Genomic DNA, 20,694 nt, shown 5'->3' with positions numbered 1-20,694 from the left:
ACCAATCGCCGCTACTGATTTCCAATGCATTGGTAAGTTATTCTGCAAACTCATAGAAGTAACACAACTAACGAATAGTGTGGGAATGTTAATATCAAAAAGGGCGCAGTGGTAGCGTCGTCGCCTTGTAATCAAGGGGTCCCGGGTTCGATACCTGGTGGAGGCACAAGTGGTTCGGATCCCACTTAAAACTGTAGGCCCAGTCCCAATTAGCCTTACTATGCATACAGTGGACTTAAAACACCAAATCAATCAATCAATCACTGAATTAATATCAAAAAGATACTAGATAATGAAGTGGGATAGTTCAATTGCATAGGAAATAATACACCTTCCTCCCGTCTGTAGTTGCTTGGAATATTCTCCGACTTGAAAATACTTTTTAAAGAACACAATATTGTTTAATATCCGTGAAAAGATTCCTCTACACTAAAATTCCAACTGGGAGTATTAGGAGGAGCAACTGCCCCCTCTTGACCCCTCGTGTGCCCGCCTATGGATGAGACTAAGTATTCTGCCGTTCAAATATGTGAAGATCTATAATATAGGCATATATCTCTACTTGGATTAACGCATGGTTTAGGCTAATTGCATTTTAAAGTATATTAGATGATCTATAACAGACATCTGTGACAATGTCATGCACATGTAAAATTACACGCATTTTTATAAAATCAGGGAGAGTGCAGGGGATACCACTAATGACATTGTAATAAATAGACACGGACACACATACTTTGTCTCTGACGAAAACACGAAATATGAGAATACACACTAACGTTCATTTTAGGTTATTTCAATACTTGTGAAGTGCATTTCCTTACCAGACATTGTTACCAAATGATGCGAAATTTTATTCAAAATAAACGTTAAAACTCGAACTTTGCAGATTATTTACAGACGAAACCGATCCTGTATTAGGCTATGCCGTGAGACACACAATTCTGAATCATTAATTAATTTTGCTGTTCAGATAGTATTACGTGTAGAATAATTAAATCAAGAAGACATAGGTTGGCAGGCCATGTGGCACGAATGGGAGAGGAAAGAAGAGTTTACGGGATTCTCGTTGGGAAACCTGATAGTAAGAGATCTGTAGGAAGGCCAAGACGAAGATGGAGGGATAACATTGAAATGTACCTAAATGAATTCTGTAAGGATGGAAAAGATTGGATGGATCTTGTTCAGGATAAGGACAGATGGAAGGCTTGTTTTGCTGCAGCCATAAACCTTTGGGTTTAAGAAGACTAGAGAGTTAGTTAGTTAGCACTATAATGCGAAATGAAGAAAAAACTTCTGTTAAAAAAAAAGAGATCAACTTTATGACACATGACCTTCACTAAGCTGACAGAAGATTATGATTATTAGGATGCACATTTTTGTATTGTGTAAGGTTTTCATATCAAAATTGAGATTTAATTATCTGTAATTACTATATCAAATTGCAATTTTAATAAAGAATTTGAAACAAAAATGAAGTCAGTCCTAAACGAGATTTTGATTCTCTGTGGCTAATTGTTATTAGTACAGTAAGCTATGCTAACTTCTTCCGTCCACACATAACAAACTAAAGGAAATAAACTCTTGCAAATTCACTATAATTATTGATCTGAACGTAATTTTTCATAAAACTTATCATTATTTGTCTTTTCAAAATGTAATCCTAATCGACCTGAAATGATCATATATTTCGATTAAGATTTTCAAAAGATATAACACAAACTAATATTTTCAAACCCCTTCCGGACTAAAGCAATTTTCCGTTAGGGATTAAATATAACAATAATAATCATATCATATATTACAAATAAACACGGGCAACTATATAAACACACACACACACACACAAGCATTCTTCATTTGTATAAAAGGTGGAAACTATCATTGGTAAGAATTCAAAGTAATATTTCAATAATCCCGTGACAGTGAGTACACGTTCATTCTTTATTTATGATTAGATGAACGTGATGAATAAATACTATCAATTTGTTTTCAATGAATATTTGCCCAGATACAGATCTGTATGTTCAACGAAGCTCCTTCGTTATCTAGTAAATACGTTGGTCACATTATGTAAAAATACTTCCCTTTATTTACACTAGATCATCATAATTATATCTGTGTGCATTATGTGAAGATAGCCACACAAAATATGCTTTTCACTCAACTTTAGCGAGTATTCCATCAAAGTGATTCAATAAAATTGATTTTCCCTTTCATCTTTGAACAAGATACTCTTTCTTAGTCTAGCTAGTCGACACAGTTTTATTAGTGAGAGTCTTGTGAAAGGTATTTCCTTGCTTGAATTTTCGATCTTGCAAATCCCAGAATAATTTAGAATTTGCATGTGGACTTTTTACTGTGTAGTTTGTTTTGAATTAAGAAATAATAACCAAAATATATTTTTGTGTAATTGCTGTACATGCAATTGTACTGGTAATGTCTTACACATGGAGATTTCTCTGAGTCTGTGGCAATATGCACTTTGAACAAGAACGATAGTGAGGAGGCATAACCTGGAAAAGCATTTTCATTTTGTTGAAACTGTAAGGATAGAATCTGAGCATTGCTTTTCATCACATTTAGGCGCATAATAGTAAATATACGTCTTTGCAGAAAAATTAGAAAATTTTCAAAACTTTCATATTATGCAAATCATAAAATTTACCTAATCTAAAATCGAAGAAGTATTCTCGTTTTGCATTAGGAACATAGTTAATAAACATGTCGAAACAAGCCAATGTATGCCAATAGCATAATCGATAATACTGTGTCTCCAGCAATGAAGATGCTGAAATTACCTTCATGGAATGTGTTCTAAAATGTTTTAAGTACAATAAAATCATTCAATGACTAAATTATCATTCACAATTTACAAATACAACATAAATAATTACATGATCGAGCTCCTGAAATGTTGTTTTCTGTGGAAAGTTTTATTAAAGCTACACTTAGCTCAATATATTTTAAACTAATTAACTTACCTACAACAACCGACATTTCGTTTTATCACAACAAGAAAAATCACTACAGGAAATACTTAGTGCGTTATGGCTATCTAAATTTAGGTATTGTAATCTAAGGCTGTCAATACGCATTATTCTTAGCTAATTTTATATTAAATACACAAAATTTGTTCTATTGTAATTAATCTTAGTGTTTTTTTGTTGAGAAACAATTTAGTTCTTACCTTAGTTCCAGTTTTTTAATCACAAAGCTACTGGGTGAAAAATCCAGTGGTCACACCAGTATTGGGCGTATTTCCTTCTTTACAGTATCTTGTAAGTCTCTTTCAACTACCAGAACACCTAAGATATGGCAGAATCGATGTCCATTCATGGCGATCTTTAATTAAGAAAGAAAGAAGAAATGTAAGAAAATATTTAAAAAAAATCATGAGTAATGAATAACATTTGACTAATAAACACCACTTTCAAAAACGCAATATAGTACATTTTTCATAATGTCAAAGCAAAATTAGTACTAATAATTAAATGCACATTTTCTAGCGCCAAATATCAATCATCTTTAGAAATTATTTGAATGAGAATATAGTAAAACTAAGTTCCGATAAGTCTATTCAGTCTATTCATCGAAAATTTTAGGAATATTAAAATAGAAATCATTTCGTGATTTGTATTTTTTCATTTTACGTTGCATTTTACCTCTTTAAGCTAATAGCAACGATGAGGATGATTAGATGGAAATAAAGGGAAACGGAACACCAATACTCATATTCTGACTCCAGAGGACGGAGGGAAGGTTGCTACTGCCCCGGGCCTCCACCTGCAAAGGAGCCTCCAGTGGGGAATTTCTTTTTGAAAAGGGCCACAAAATGAACAACTTGACATGTGTTAAAAATATAAATAACAATAATTATCTCACTCAACTTGGCGTAAAGAATATAAATGAAATCGTATATGGGGGCTCGTTTGTATTAGCCCCGGACCTTCACATGGTATATAAATCCGGGCATGTTTGACTGTAATCTTCAATGACGAGATAGTGAGACGATCACTAAACGGGCTATGCAGCAAGATTCAGTTTTTTATGAACATGTGCTACCAACCAATCTATAATACGTAGAAAGGAATTTCAATTTTTTATATTAATGAGACCACATTCTGAAACGTTAGATTTGCGTGTTATATATATACATATACATGTATTTACATATACAGGTATAAACGCGTGTGAGAGAGAGAGAGCTTTTGACCAACTCCTATAGCGACCTTTGAATCGGGTGGATATCGGAACACGATACGATGCAAGCGGTCTTGATTTCGAGAAAGGCTTGAATGGTTTGATTTCGACGTATTGGTTCACTTATTTTATTTATCAGCCTCATCGTCGCGATTAATCCAGATATATAGATAAATCATGTATAAAATAACGAAATTTCACAAATACACATACAAGCTACTGAGATCTTATTTTCCTTCAAATCAGCTGAAGCTCTGACATTTAATGTTACGTTATTAATTTGTGAGAAATGGACTGCTATTTTATATAATATGACTTTGTCTTTTAAAATGTAAAGTTTTTCTCTCGTATATTTGCAATCCTTTTTTGGAAACGCCATTTATGTTTATTGTGTACGTGAGACTTGTAACTACACTCTGTCTCAGGAATCTGTGGATCAAGAAAACCAAACAAGTCAATACCCGGTGGAGGCACATAGGTGTTCAGATCACATTTTAAACTGTAGGCCCAGTCCCGATTAACCTATCCGTGCAAAAAGTGGGCTTAAATCAAAAACTCAAACTTATCTACGAAATCTTCATGATCAGATCATGTATACCTAAGCTGCATAGTAAGGGTAACATTATTAACTTATCTTTTTAGTTTAATCTGCTAACTACAGTGCCGGATCTACAAATGTTCGCCCCCCCCCCCCGCAAAATGTTATCAAAGGGCCCCCTCTACCTACCTACCTTCACACACACATGAATGCGCGCGCGCGCGCGCGCGTGTGTATATATATATATATATATATATATATATATAAACATACACACACACACACACACACACACACGTATACTATAATTACAAAGTCACATAAAAGGCCTACAGGTGATTCAAAAGTCTCTTAACACCCCTATAAAAAGTAAAGGAGTTAGGTTGGGTACAATTGGTCATGATAGAAACAGGTTAGGCTTAAGGAGAACCACATTGGTGTGTTCCAAGCGGACGTCCACTATACTGAATTCACCTCAATTTTTTTAAATAGGAAAGGGGTGATGTGCATAGGCGCCGATTTCTTCGGAGATTGGAGGGGAGGGCAAATCTGAGTAAAGCATAAATACTGATTTCTTTCTGTTTCTATCTTTATTAGCTGCACAAAAAATTCACTGTACTACTGTGATTATGTATTTATACAACATAATACATTACATGTAACTTTTGACTGAGAATTTGATTATCATATTCTGTTTGTAATACTTATTCCTACAATCCTTTATAGGAGTTTAATATCTCCACAGATATTTACCAAAGATAAGAAAAAAAAGAGGAAGCTCCAAGATAGAATTTTCATCCAGGTGAGGTCGATTGTTGGCACCCCAACTGTTCACCCTGTCATAATATACCATTCATAATATACCAAGCGTTTTCCTTTATTCATTCTCGGTTTGAAAAAGGAAGAAGAAAAACATTCAAACTGAGTGATAGTCCCACATTATTGATTCTGTGCATTTGAGAGCAGAATCCTGCCTAATTTTCCACCTGTTGTGTGCGAAATTTCTGTGTGCAAAAGTTATGTAATATATTGAAAGTTATACATTGGGGTCCCTATCCCCACATAACCTAAACGTGCCTAAATAGCAAGGTGCTATGTACACAGGGAACTTTAACTTTACCTTTACTTCTATATATTGTATTCGTTTCTGTAACCCTGAGTAACTACATTTATTTTTTACATACGCGAACCCTCTACTATGTCAATGGCTGAAGGCTCCCGAAAGGCTTACTTGTCTCCGTTGCGCCCCGCACTGAGGGGTTTTGCGGCTTGTAGATCCGGCACTGGCTAACTACTAGTACTAATTACATGCACATACAAGGTTAAGGGTACTGTCTATATCTACATCATCAGACTCTGTATGAAATTATCCGTAACTGAAATGTGTGTAGACATATCTGAATTTTCACCAACATAAGAAGAATGGCACAAGAAATCATTACATTTATGCATCTGGAATCTGTTGAGCGTGTCTCTTTGATACGCACATCTCATGATATTTGCTTGCAAGCACTTCACTGAAGGGGATTTATTCCCATATCAACCCTGCTATACCATGTCCCATCTACCTCAGGAGCAGGCTAACGAAAACAAGTCAATGCGCAAGTAGTGACGCGAGACAGGCCCACCAATGAACACGCGAGAGAGAAATCGATTGCGTGGAGGGGGTGAAGCGACTGCTGTTACCAGCCTTCTCAGCAACGTGTACTGCTTTGCTCTACCCACTCGATTTCCTCCCCTTCTCTGACGCCATGCGTGGCCTTGCTCCAGAGTTAGCTGGTACAGGGTATACATATAATGGATTCTGGTTTTTCTGTTTGAAGAAAGAAAAGCTTCCTCCTGGTAACCTTTCTGTTAGCATTGGTATCCTATCCCTTTTTTTTTTAGTATTTGGGAGTTACTAACCAAGATTGCAAAAATGCACATGAATGAATTGCAAGACTTATTTTAAACATAAATAACTTTTAAAAATGAAAAGAAAAACACGTCGCTATTGGAATTGTCTGCAATTCTGCACACGGTAGATTAAAGTTATTATGTAATGCTTAACACTTTTCCCAGTGCCTTTTTGTAGGTTTTGTACTTTTAATTTGTCCTCTGAATGCCACTTCAAAATACCACTAACTTCCAAAATGGACAATTTTAGTCCAAATAAAATTTCTACATAGCATTTTTGGTACGAATCGTTCGTATGTACTGAAGGCCAACGAATATATTCATCAGAAAATGACATAATTCATGAAAAATACGGGTGCTACATATTTGGTAGTGTGGCTACAAAGAGAATGGCTTACTTAAAAAATAAAATATGAGGATTGCAGTTCAATCTTATTGGGTTACAGATAGTATGTGAAAATTAGGTTAGGGAAGATTGTAGGCATTAGGATATTGGGTGGGACTTGTCCTTCTTTAGAGACATAAAAATCACAATTAGGAGCTATGCATAAGGCCTCACTTGAAGAATAAACATGTGACGCACGAACATAACTATGCTCTTGGTTTATGACTTGCAATTTGCCTCCGCAATACGGATATCAATTTTGCACCGTGAAGAAACAAATGCTTGTCCTCGTTACTTTGAACTCTGTAAAAAGAGGTTAGTGACATGAAGCAGCATCATACAATGGCTAATGTAATAGTACGCCCTAAATGCTCTTGGTTTATTTTCTGGGTATATTATTCCCGAAGTTACAAAAATATTCTTCCAACTAATGGATATCTACTACAGTGCGTCCCAGAAAAAGAAGACTTTTAAAAAAGTAACACGTCATTCGTTGCCCCCCCCCCCTCCAGCTCCACCCAAAGAAAATACTTAAAAATCCAGTAATATTGGAAGCAAAGAGGTCTTGTTGTTACATTGGGTAATATACTGTAGTTGTTGAAATGACTTACAAAAATAAATTTACGTGAAGCAAATGAATTCAATGAATATTCAACTTATATACTTAATGCATAATGAGATCGAGCTGTGTACCACCATTGTTGCTTTTACTCTATGGTTTCAGAGACTTGATCTGTCTGTTTCTTCTCTGGGTAGTACTCTGTATGCATAGTACGTATTATGCACAAACTTAGGGTGGTTGAGGACATCTGGAGAACAAAACTGTGATTGATGCCAATTAGTTTCTGTGAAGGTGGCGTCATGAACTGCTGCTCGAGGCGTTGGTATTCAGCCACAATGGATACATGCTTTTTAAAGGTTACATTGATGGTAATTTCCATGATGACATCGCGTATCATTGCTGATGTTTTGGAAGCTTCAGGTATTGCACGAAATCTCTGCTTGAGCTGTGCTAAATAATTTGGAAGCTTGCTCTCAGGAAGAAGCTAAACAGCTATTCCAGGTCATCTCTAGCAGTAAGAAGTCCTTTATGACTGCTCCTGGATGCAGGTGTCCGGAGTCTTGATACCTCTTTAGTGGTGAGAGGTGAGATATTCCAGCGGAGTATCTGGACAGTGTGGAGGGTGTTGCGGTTATGGCGTGATATCGGTACTGGATGGAGGGTGTGGAGCGAATCTTCCCGACGCTACACTCGTCGAATCTCATCTCGAGTTTCTGCGAGTTCAAGTTGTTGCAAGTCTGCAGAATCGACCGGTATCTGGGTGTCCTCTCGGGGGCAAGATTGCAGTTGAGATGATTGACTTGATTTGCTTTATTTTACTTCGTTTTTGTGCCACTGTTGACTAATATGCGAAGATGGGGATGAGTGATGATATGTTGAAATTGATGAATGGACATTCACAAACATCCATGCCCAGGCCGGGATTCGAACTCGGGAGCCCTGGCGTCGTAGAGCGATGTGCTAAACACTCCGCCACGGGGGACGGATGCAGTTGAGATGATCTTGCCTATTTGTTTATTGCAGCTTTCATTGCCTTGATTATCCTGCGGCGGAGTGCACACTTGGGTGGGTATTTGGGACCTTCTTGGGACATCCTGTCTTGACGTGGTTGGTTCTACTCACAGTTCGCGCAGCTAAAATTAACCTTGCAGGTTTCAGAGTTATGACACCGAGCTACTAACATCTAGAACACAGTGGAATTGTGGCAAAGCGATAGGCTTCTGCCTTAATCTTAAGAAGTTTAGATCACTCCATTGTTAAGTAGTTTTCCAGTCTCCCGTCCGGAGATCAGCCAAGAAGAGTGGGATGGGTATCTTCACATTCTCATATTCGGCCTTGGAATGTGGATGACCCACTTAACTGTGCAACCCAGGTCGAAGATTCACTCTGGATAGCGGTGACAGGTATATCAATCAGCTGACCACGGAGGGCGACTTTATCTGGGCGATCTGGATGCTATGGGTGTCACAGTAGGATTTAAATAATTCGAAATATCTATAGATCAACATTGGATGGCGACATGGCAGGCGTCTGCTTGACAGTAAAGTTTTCCTTTAAGTGACGAATTATGTTGGCCATGGTATCATATTTGTTTGCAAGGTCGAACAAGTGAAATGGAGGCGGTGTAACTGCAGTAGCTGCCGAAGCAGTGGGGGTTTCCGGTGTGCTTCTTTGAAGATACGCTTGGATTATTGGAGTTGGTTCTATCCAGTGACTGGAAAAGGTTGGGAAAAGTCCAGTCTACCTTTTAGTATGACTCCTTATCTTGGAGACTAGTTTTGAGTGCATTAAACCATCCGACTGGTGGGTATTTATATTTTGAAAAGGTGAACAATAATTGGGTTATGGACAAAGAAGAAACAGGGGACGAAACATATACGCGTATATACTCTTTCTATCTTTATAACTTCTAAGTTATTTTCTGAAAATTACTTTGTTGAAATGATTCGATTTTAAACTTGCCATCACTTTTCACGAGCATTATTGCTATTACTACTATTATAACTATATTACTATATGCTGTTGTTGAGTTGAGTTTGGTGTTTGAAGTCCACTTTATGCACAGTAAGGCTAATCGGGACTGGACCTACAGTTTAAAGTGGGATCCGAACCACTATGTGCCTCCACCGGGTATCGAACCCGGGACCCCTTGATTACAAGGCGACGACGGTACCACTGCGCCATCGGGGAGGCCTGTATTACTATATGCGTTCACGGTTAGTTTAAAGTATTACACAAGTAACTTTTTAACGGATTAGAAAGTTTTAGTCCACATTATGCTCAGATGAAGTAATAGAGACTAAACCTACAGTTTAAAGTAGTATCCAAACCACAGTACACGGCACCTCAATTGAAAATTGAACCTGGCAAACCCTTGATTATTGTAACGAAGCAATCTGACGTTTCTTGTGAAACGTCTACACACGTGTTTTCAAGTTATAGATGAAATTTGGAAACTTCTTGCTACGTGGCACCAGTAAGTTAAAACTATTGTCTCTCGCAGTTTTCATACACACGCTTGATAAGATCTGTTTCGTCATTAGAGGAAAGATACGTGACAAAGGCACTTTTATACTAATTAACTCAGCACTTTTGAGATATTTCTCTTCAGTGTAACGTACGTACTGTATTCGACAATAGTAAAAAGTAGGACACACACACATAGTAATAGCTTTTTTGAAAAGTGCAATTTATGCTCAGAAAGGCTAATCAGGACTGCACCTAGAGTTTCAAGTGGAATCCGAATCACTGTGTACCGTGTCTCTACGTGAGATCGAACTCAGAATCCCTTGATTACAAGGCGCTAGCATTACCCTTACGTTGTTTGGAGAAATCCTACAAAGCAGAACAGAATAGCATTACGAAAGGCAAGTTACAAAATGTGACCACGTATTAGGTAAAATCTCGCACGAGTAGCTAAACTAAGGTAATTATTTCTCAGGGAACACAACATATTTTAAAGGTAGAATTGTCTGATCTTTTAATTGCGTTATTCTACTCAGCTACGGAGACTGGCGTTTCCTCCAGACCTTTAGTTTCCTATGAAAGGTTTGTCTTTGATGGCATCATGAGAAGAAAATTAGAGGCGTGCGTGCGTCTGCGGTAAGCACCCATGGTTCCAAGTCAAAGATACAGAGCAAGACAAGTGTTGAGCGGATGCAACATTCTTTTCCATTTCAAGAGTATTCCTCGGAGGTCTGGATACTTGTCTAATGGCTAATAATGATAGCCCGCCGTGGAGGGGCGTGAACTGGAACATTTTCCCGTTCTCTTGCAACAGGAACTGCTGAGTCAGAAGGATGTCTTGACACCTAGCAGGCATACCGCCAGGAGCACAATTACACTTCTCTTGCTACTCGCAGGATGCGGAAATTTTCGACAGAATGTCGTCCTACGAGGACACGTGGCTTTCTATATGTATGTATATAACCACTTTTGACTAATCGCGAAGATGATAGTGTGATGATATGATGAAATTGATGAAGGGACACTCACAAAGAACATCCATGCTCAGACCACGATTCGAATCCGGGATCCCTGGTGTCGTAGAGTGATGTGCTAACCACTCCGTCACGGAGGCCGGCATATGCTATGTTGGTGTGTGTGTGTGTGTGTGTATGTATATATACCGGGTGTTTCATAAATAATTGAGGTGGTTATAAGAAATTATTGCAAGTAAACTATTGAACTTGCGTTAATGAAACCAGTCCAGAACGAACGAGGAACGCAAACATTTTTTTTACACAAATGTTCAATGTGTGCACCACGGATGACACGGCACACTTATACGATAGTGTAGTTCTTGCCCCACTCGCATGAACATGGGCCTGCCGATAGTGTCCATCGCTGCGATGATACGCTCCATTAGGGCTGCGATATCACGCGGCATCAGTGAGACGAATATCCTGTCTTTCATGAAACCCCATGAAGTCACACGGTGTAAGGTCCAGTGATTTTGGGGACCAAAACATTGCGCAAAACACTGTGAGTGATGTGTTTGATTTGAGTGTCGCCTAGCGGCAGGGATATGAACTGTCAGCTTAACAAAACATACACACACAAACTGCTTGCATTCCTCGATTGTTCTGGACTGGTTTCATTAACGTAAGTTCAATAGTTTACTTGGCAATAATTTTTTGTAACCCCTCAATTATTTATGATATATATATACTGTATATACGTACATACACACCGTGTGACCATTGAATTATGATCACCCCTGCACACAGTGAAAGTCGAATTTTAATTCATACCTGAAGAATACATTGCACCACAAATAAGGCTTATGCCTCTCTTAGGCTTACTGAAATTAGTGATATCTCAGCCCTCATCTGAAAAACTAAACTTCAAAACATTCATCAGCATAATAATTGAGAATTGAGGACTAAAAGTGGTAAACGTTGTAAGTGCCAAAAGCGAAAGTGTTGGGAAATCGCATCGTTCACCACATCAGCCCATAAGGACGTTCACACTAGTGCCTCTTTACACGCCCTTTGAACTACTTAGAGGGCTACCAGACACTTTTCACGTTTACCACATTATAAAGCATGGCACATTTCACAGTTTAACGTGGAAAACGGTGTTTGAATTCTTGTGGCACTTACAGCGTTTACCAATTTTAGTCTTCAATTGTTCTCCCATATGGCGTCTCCCATTCATCTCTCAAGAATCGATTCCACTTTCAATTTATTCTGATAATTATTGGTCAAATGTAATGCCTAAATTGTTGTAAGATGTTATTATCAGAGGTGGAGTAAGATGACTAACAGGTTCTTTTTTGAGAGAATGATAGTGAGAGAGGTGCAATTTTCTGATTTTAAGTGAGGTTCCATGTGAAACACTAGGAAGAAAATGGAATATTCTTCTATTTTGAGTATTTTACATAGTCTATCTGTAGCTCTTAGTTAATGGCGATGATACTGATGAAATAAATCATGCGCCATATAAATGCATGTGCTTTACCCGCTATTCGAAACTAGGAACCTTGATGATGTGACGGCCTTCACCATCTACTTGTGGCGTGCGTTTCGCATCATTGCTAGCTTCTTCGACTCCAAAGCCTTATTTTGCATCGCTGCACTTCATTCTCTATATTTTGTTTGGTTGTCCTGTTCCCCTCTTTAACCGTCAGTTCGCATTGGCAGCTTCTTTTTTGCCTCATTGTCTGTTTCTCTTTACTTGTGTATCACCTCTGCTAGCTTCTCTTCTTGTTTGCTATTATTTCCATCTCGGTAATATGTCCATCTTGTTAACTTTATGTCGCCACAGCAGTCGGTACTGAGCTTGTTTAACCCTAATTCAGTGGATCTCGTCACCAAGGGCTACAGGTTCGAGTCTCGGTCTAAGTATGAATGTTTCTCTGTAAGTGTATCTTAATTATTTCCATCTATTGAAAAATGAATATCAGTTTTATTAAATTAATGATCAAGAAGCAACTCAAATATACAAATCAATATTTTTTAAAACAATATTGTGCCTCCTTAATGCTTTTTGCCTCGTTACATTGTATTTTACCTCAGGAGAATTATTACGCTTCAGTAGGCTTTTATTTGTCTCGTTAGATTCTATTTCGCTTAGAATGTTCAGTGTATCCGTGCCCTCTATTTCTTCTGTAGCTGCTATTTGACTCGGTAATCGTTTCTGTACCCCGTCACTTTGTTGGTCGCCTCTTTAGCCTGTTCCCGTACGTAACTTGTTATTAGCCACGGTGGCTAAAATTTCGCCAGATAAATTGTTCTGGACCTCGTTCCCTACATTTCCTCGTGGTAAATATTTTTTACTTGATCGCTGCTATTTTATCTCTAGCAGATGTTTCGATATTTAACAATGTTCTTAACTGTGTATCGCGTCGTTGGCTTACTCTTTGCTTCGATTGCATTTTATTTGGCTCGTTAGACCTTGTTGCCTCTCTAGCCTGTTCTGTGTGCAGGATTCTATGATATGATCGTGTGTGCACGCGTGCAAGCAGTACATTACAACAATTGTTGTTTTCCTGCTGTTACTGCTTCAGTATAAAATGGTCATTCAGTATTGCATCTGAAACTGTAGGTAAAAAAAAAAAGAAGTGCAACGTTTCTTTTCACCGCGGCGCACCAGAGCTAGCTTTCACCAGGTTAAACCATGACGTCATCAATTTACACCAGCCTCAAGAGCTGGTGCGCCTGGTGAATCAAAATGGCGTCGTCTGCACTGAAGCTGCTTCTGATTCGTGATATGCGTTCTGTAGGCAATAGTACGGAATGTCACACCAATTTTGTTGCACGGAGGGCGAATAAACTGGATGCAGACATAAAATGTCGACATTTTAAATACTATTACTCCTTCACTTGCACGCAAAGTGAAATAAAGTATGCCGATGCAACAAAACATGCGTCCATATTCTGTTGCAACATTCAGGAATGCATCCATTTGCAAGATTCGATATCGTTACAAAAGAATATCACTTAAATTCGTACTGTACATGCAAAATAAGATGTCGTTAAGTGAAAATATATAATATTCATGAAGTATCTTCTGTGATTTAGTCACTGATGGTGAATTTTTCCTTATAAACACAGATATGCGTGCGCATTCCGAATTTAACTTTCACTTGTTTCAGTATGAAGCTTTCGGAATTTCACCGAATTTGACGTCATTTTTGGTGCACCAGTCTGATGCACGCTGGTGAATTCTGGAAAGCGCGGTAAGTTTCAATCGAGAGAAAATTTCAGGAGAATCTACAATGTGTCGGTTCGGTGGTCGACTTTCTATCTTGCCACCGAAGTTCTCGGGTTGAAATCACGGCGTGTACATGGGTGTTCTTTGCGACTCCCTTCATCATATCATATAACGCATCCTCATCGCTGAGATTAGCCAAACATGGTAGAGAATGCTAACAAGAATGCAAAATACAATGTAATTTCATAAAAGTCTGATTCTGAAAAAGGTCCCACAACAAACCAATAGGTGATGCGAATTGTAGTCAAACCATAGCCTTTGTTGTTATTTTCTCTTGACATGCACTGCTTTAAGTCGACTTGTAGTAGCTTAGAAAGAAAGATCTTACTTGAAGAGAGCGAAACGAGACCAACCTTTTCCGATCAACGAAAGATGACAGTTAGGAAAGAATGGAACAGTGTAAACTCGTAGTGGCGAGACCAAAAGATATATTACGTGTGAAAATTAAGAATTATGGTCAGTGGTCACAGGGTATATGTCTCAGCGCGACGGCCGTGCTCTCTGTGTAGGTGATGATTTTCGTGTGAAAGAAGAGACCACAATACGGTGTGTCAGGCGTAGAGATAAATTGCTCATTATGGCAAACTGTCCTCGTGTGAAAAAAATGTCCATCACATGACGAACAAAGGAAGAAAGAAGTGCGAGTCGAGGTGCAAGATTATTTGCGACAATGTATGTCGGGCGGTACAATTCTTTGAGTTCGCTACGAGGCTTTTTCAACACTCCACATCATACATGTCTGTCTGTAGGTTTTTCTACTAAGGAAAGCGACAGGGAACAACGTGACGACGCGATTCGGACACGGACACAGACATTCTAACACACAGATTTCGCTAACATGAAAACAAAACCTTAGAAGATTTTCTGAAAGAAAGGAATACAATAAGTAAATAAATAAGCATCCAGTGAGAGAACAGAAAACTATGACAAAGTTGAACGAACGGACACGAAGGTGGCTGCCAAGGTAAAAATTTACACCCCGTCTTACTTTATTTATAAAATGTAGGGATAAAGTGTAAAAGGTTCCATCAATATTACGTTTTAAAACGTAAAGTTTTGAAACCAAATTGTTGTTGATGATTATGATCTAGTTTTGGAATCTTATGAATCGACATATAATGTTATGAGATACATCTAAACAAAATAGCTACAGTTCAACAAAGGTTGTATTTTTTTTAGTGTACAATTAATTTTTAGTTTAAAGACAACGCAAAAAATTGAAGACTTCACATTTAATTACTCAAATTCATGTTGTTGGATGTTACTGATCCTTTTTCTAAAAAATTAAAGCTCAAATTATAGTCTTTCTTTCTTGTTAAGATTTTATTCTCTTCAAGAAGATGTGTTTGAGTAAAACACAAAATGAGGATGATTGAATATTCAAAATTTCTCAAACTATTAAAATTAATTGAGATGTTACATAACCAATTTTCAGGCTTTGGCGTCTTGCCTCACGGCCAGTATAATCCCCCCCTGGGGTTCGTGTTGTGTGTTGTTCGTGATTGTCTCTTCATCCATTTAATCTTATTGCCATTCATCCCCAATTTCGCGATTAGCCAAAAGTGGCAGAAAAGTGAAGTAAAATAAATCGAATAATTCAAACAGACTGTAACCTATTTTCTAGTTCCTAAGAGCCCACTGATTACGCTCTATAAGTCTCATATAGCTCTATGCTATGTACGTACAACAAGCAGTGGCAACCACAGGGAGGGCATTGCCCCCTCCCAACCTTGGACGGAAACCAATTTTAGGGGGGCGCAAGGGGAGGGGAAAACAATGAAGTAAAGAAAAGCAAGGCTAGCAGAATCTAAGAGTAGCAGGACAAAATGATACTCAAGATTGAATTAGTTTTCATATATTTCTTGCATTTTTCTTACAGATGGCCAAGAGCACCTGCAGGGGGCACAGATGGGCAATTGCCTCCTCCATTTCAAATTTTGTCCTTATAAAAGTAAGTTTCGTGAAATTTTCTTGCTAGCTTCTCTCGTAATGCCTGCTTTTCTTACAGTCTCATCAACTTCACAGCCATAGCTAGGGGGCAGCAGGAGTCGGACCTGATCACCGAACGATCTAAATTCAAGAAAGTTGTAAAAGAGAGAATGCCATGCACCACTTGCAATTATTTGCGCCCTATTAAATCAATATTGTTTTAAGTTTACAAAAATTGGATATAAAAATTTTCTTGATCGCTTCGCTCGCAGTATGTTTGTTTCTTGTAATGCACTGTAAATTACCAGAGTACGTGTACTTCATATTGTTGCTGCTAAACAGTTTGGTTTTAAATGTATGAACAATTGTTTTGAGGAAAAGGAATACACACATGTGAGAGACAATTTACATCATATTTGCTGTTAGCTTGTTATGAGGTGGATGAATTGATTTTGTAATGTAATATATGTATATGTATATACATGTATGTATGTATGTATTAAATAAACATTGAATACGTGCACAATTTAGTGTTAACATGTTACACACGCATTTTCTTATTTGACGTCGCTCAATGTTGGATATATGTAAAACATATGTTCTACATGGAAGTTACGCATGTCATATGTACAAAGAATTATATTCTTCATTTTTTTCTTTCAAAAATACCGTTTGTGTGCTTGTTTTTCATTATTAGCTAACGTGAAAATGAACGTGTTAAAAAAATACCAGAATAAAATGCCAATAATAATAATAATAATAATAATAATGCCATTATTTTTATTCCAATTATTATTATTGACACGTTTATCCTCCTGGTACTTGCGCCCTCCGAGACAAAAGTTCGTGGTTGCGCCTCTGACAACAAGAATTACCTGACGCAAAGGAAACATTTACATTATTCAGGCACGTGTATTTGCATGACAGAAATTAGCATCATTTCTCTTTGCGAATTAGTGGACAACTATCGGGCAAAGCATCAAATGTAACAAAGGTTAAGTAACCATTGACTTGCATTCTATCAGTCAGTAAAATGGATAAGTTGGGCAAGAAATTCTCACGAATGTCTATTGTTTGGCACTACGTACGTAATGTTTTCTTTGCAGCTGCACGCGAGTTGCGGAGAATAAATTACAGTGTGCGCCTGACGAAGTTCGCAATGGACGAGAGCCATTATAAATGATGTGCAAGGAAATTGCTAGTCTTCCTCTATTCTTTACTCGCACACAAACCTTTACAATCACACACATAATGACATATGTCATACGTTTGCAGAAGTTTCAGGTAAGTGGGATTTGGTAGTTCCACCTAAGTGTACGGAAGCGCGAAAAGCTTAGAATCAATGCAGTGGTATATACATTCTATAGTGTAAAGATAACGTAAACACTGGCATCTCCTGGCATTAAAAGAGGATATATTCTTGTAACCATAAGTGCTGACTCGCTGACCAAGCTCGTTAAGTTGACTCGCAAACTAACCACCCAAGGTTTCGGGTTCGAGTTCCATTCTGGGCATAGATGTTCCGTTCTAAGTGTAGAGTGGAAGAGTCAACCTCCGTGGCTGAGTGGTTAACACAGCGCGCTATGACGTCCGGTACCCCAGAACCCGGGTTCGAATCCCAGCTAGGTCACGGGTCTTCTTTGTGTGTCCCTTGATCAATTTCATCATCACGTATCCTATTCGTAGCGATTAGCTAAAACTGACAGATAAACGACGTAAAATAATTAAATCAATCAACCAGAGTGTATGAAAAGGAACGCAAAATAATAATAAATAAGTAACAACAAACTCTTCTCAGCGAGTAATATATAAATATCAAAATATATTAATTTAATGTAAACATTGGCTCTAAACATTTGTTGCAATACAAGAAAATGGCTACATGTGTTGCAAAATACAATAACAATTTGTGACAAAAAAATCAGAACACACCAATAGCGGAAAATATATATTTTTTGAAGAAATGGGTTCTGGACCGTAAATAACTTTTTTATCTGTAAAGCATTTGAGTTCGGTCCCGAAACAAAAATATCACGCAAAAAATAAAAAAGTCCAAAAAAGGTTACATTCAATTCGGTACTAACTTATTTCTCTGTAAAATGTGGTACCGTAATACTGAGAAAATATATTATTACCGTCCGTGTAAAAAAATTCAATTCCGGTCCAGTCTGTTGGCGAAAGTATCGTTTCTTCGTCTCATGCAACTGTGGTTGCATCAGATCTACTCACTGCGTTAATACTTCACCAAGGAAGGTTTATGAACGTGGTCCATGAGACAATAACAGCGTTGTCATTGCTTCCCTGCGCTGCGTTTTCTACAACCGTGGTGTGTGCCATTCCAATATAAAACGTGCTCGCGGACCCTTTAAGATCGCAAGTTTAAGTCGGTCCAGGTAGAGTAGAGAACCTTAATTACGGTGGGCCGGAACATTTTTTTCTGGATCAATTTAAATACGGTCAAAGTTCGGTACTGAAATGAAACAATACGCAACTTGGACCGAAATTAAATTGTGCGAGAAAAAAGGTTCCGGTTCTGTTACAAAACCCAGGAGAACCCATTATAATTTATGGTTCCTTGACCTTTAACAGCCCTGGCCTCGACCCGACAAAGTACTATGTATGAACACCATAATTATTATGGACTCTACACCATCGGTTTTTAATCTATGGGGTGCGACCCACTGCTGGGTCCCGAGGGGGTGTTTGGTGGGTCGCGAAGTTGGGATCGAAAATTCATTTACTGGGTCTTAAAACCCTATTACATTTAAATTACTAATATATATTGTTTGAAAAATTTTAATTCAGCCCATATTGTACATAGCCTAAACTCTACATTTCTGTTATTCACGCTTTACCATTGCTTTTTTACCGGTATATCTCTGATGTTTAACTCAACTGAATCGGATATCTGTAGTTTTAGACTAGAGTAAATTAGTCTTTTAAATTATTGTTTTTCCATAATGAAGTATGTGTAATTCGTTTAAGCAAGTGTAAAAGAGGGCTTCTTAAAGTACTCGATCTTAGCAAAAATATGATTATAAACTGGGTGCACACCCCTAGAAGTAATTCTGCCAGCGCACATGCTTATGGTTCTCATGAAGTGTAATATCCTTCAAGGTGGGTCCCGGAATGAAAAAGGTTGAGAACCACAGCTCTACACTGAAACTGCAGTAGATGGTAAGGCATTTCTGAAACAAATTTCAAGGACGCGGGGGAAAATGACAATTCGAACACTACTTTGTACATAACATTACAGATTCATGTGTAGGAATGTAATTAATTCATAACGAAAATTTATGTTAAGTAGAAGTAGATGGACAACATCGGTTCCGTCATCTTGTTTTTCTACATATCTATATTTCTTCTTACTGTGAATTGTTTCAAGCAATTTCTGTTTTTGGAAATCAATTTATGAAACTGGACACATGCAAATTTAGAATGGAGAGTCTTGAGAATCACACACGGTATCTAGTTCCAGTTTATTGCGATCATCTGTTAATAATGAGTATATGAGCGAGAACACGCACCCCACATATGCATTGGTGCCGGGAAGAGAAAGGTGAAATTTTACTACAGAAGACTGATTGATTGATTTAGTTTATTTTACTTCGCGTTTTGTGCCTCTTGGCTAATTTGCGAAGATGGGGATGAGTGATGAAATGATGAAATTGATGAATGGACATTCACAAACAACCAAGCCCGAGCGGGATTCGAACCCGGGACCCTTGGCGTAGCTACTGCAGAAGAATACACATTTCTAGTTTACACCTGAATTTAGAAATGTATCCCCCCTTTAAAGCAAAACGTTTAATATGCGCACTGAAAATTAGTATTAACACTCAAAGCAGGCATTTATTGGAACATACTGAATTTCATCGTCCATCTTATAACATTGTAAAATGAGTACTTGTGTTTGACCACCAAAATTCCTTCCATCTTGGATATGCAGATCGAGTCTTGCCAGCTGCATTATTTAGTGAAATGCATTAAAATATAATAATAAAATATATATATATATATATATATATATATATATATATATACGGAGCATTCCCTGACATTTGCTACCACAGACTCGGTGGCAAGCGGTCCGGCATCAGCGCTTGTCTTTCCCGGTGAACGTGTCGGCGACAGTCGCTTATATTAAACCTCGTAAAAAAGTTTAGAGTAACAGGGTCAGTTCTGAATAAAAGTGGAAAGAAAAATGGGGAAATAACGTATACAAAGACATTCCGCACACCATCCGTGAGTTAAAAGAGAGTACTGTACGAGAAATCGGGAGAATTACAGTAGACGAACTTGCACGTGTAAATGCCAATTTCCTTCGGAGATGCCAGGAATGTGTTGCAGCAGAGGGACATCATTTTCAACACCTTCTGTAGTCAAGGTTAGTACACAATATGAAAACTGTAATTTTAATAGCCGACTCTAGCGACTGTCGTGACCCGTTAACCGGGAAAGACA

The 20,694-nt window shown here is 37.9% G+C and overlaps 1 protein-coding gene across 1 annotated transcript in view; it reads right to left on the bottom strand.

Annotated features, from left to right (window-relative positions):
• Positions 1–20,694, bottom strand: part of LOC145980587 (uncharacterized) — a 42,810-nt gene that overhangs the window by 9,734 nt on the left and 12,382 nt on the right. Inside the window, exon 2 of the mRNA XM_083113624.1 lies at positions 3,191–3,345. The gene's annotated coding sequence lies outside the window, so the exon portion shown is untranslated. The remainder of the gene's footprint in view (positions 1–3,190; positions 3,346–20,694) is intronic.

This window comes from Lepisma saccharinum, chromosome 2 (assembly GCF_977018435.1).
Source record: "Lepisma saccharinum chromosome 2, izLepSacc3.1, whole genome shotgun sequence".
NCBI classification, from domain to species: Eukaryota; Metazoa; Arthropoda; class Insecta; order Zygentoma; family Lepismatidae; genus Lepisma; species Lepisma saccharinum.
The sequence above is the reverse complement of the archived record's forward strand: the minus strand, read 5'-3'. Positions and strand labels throughout refer to the sequence as shown.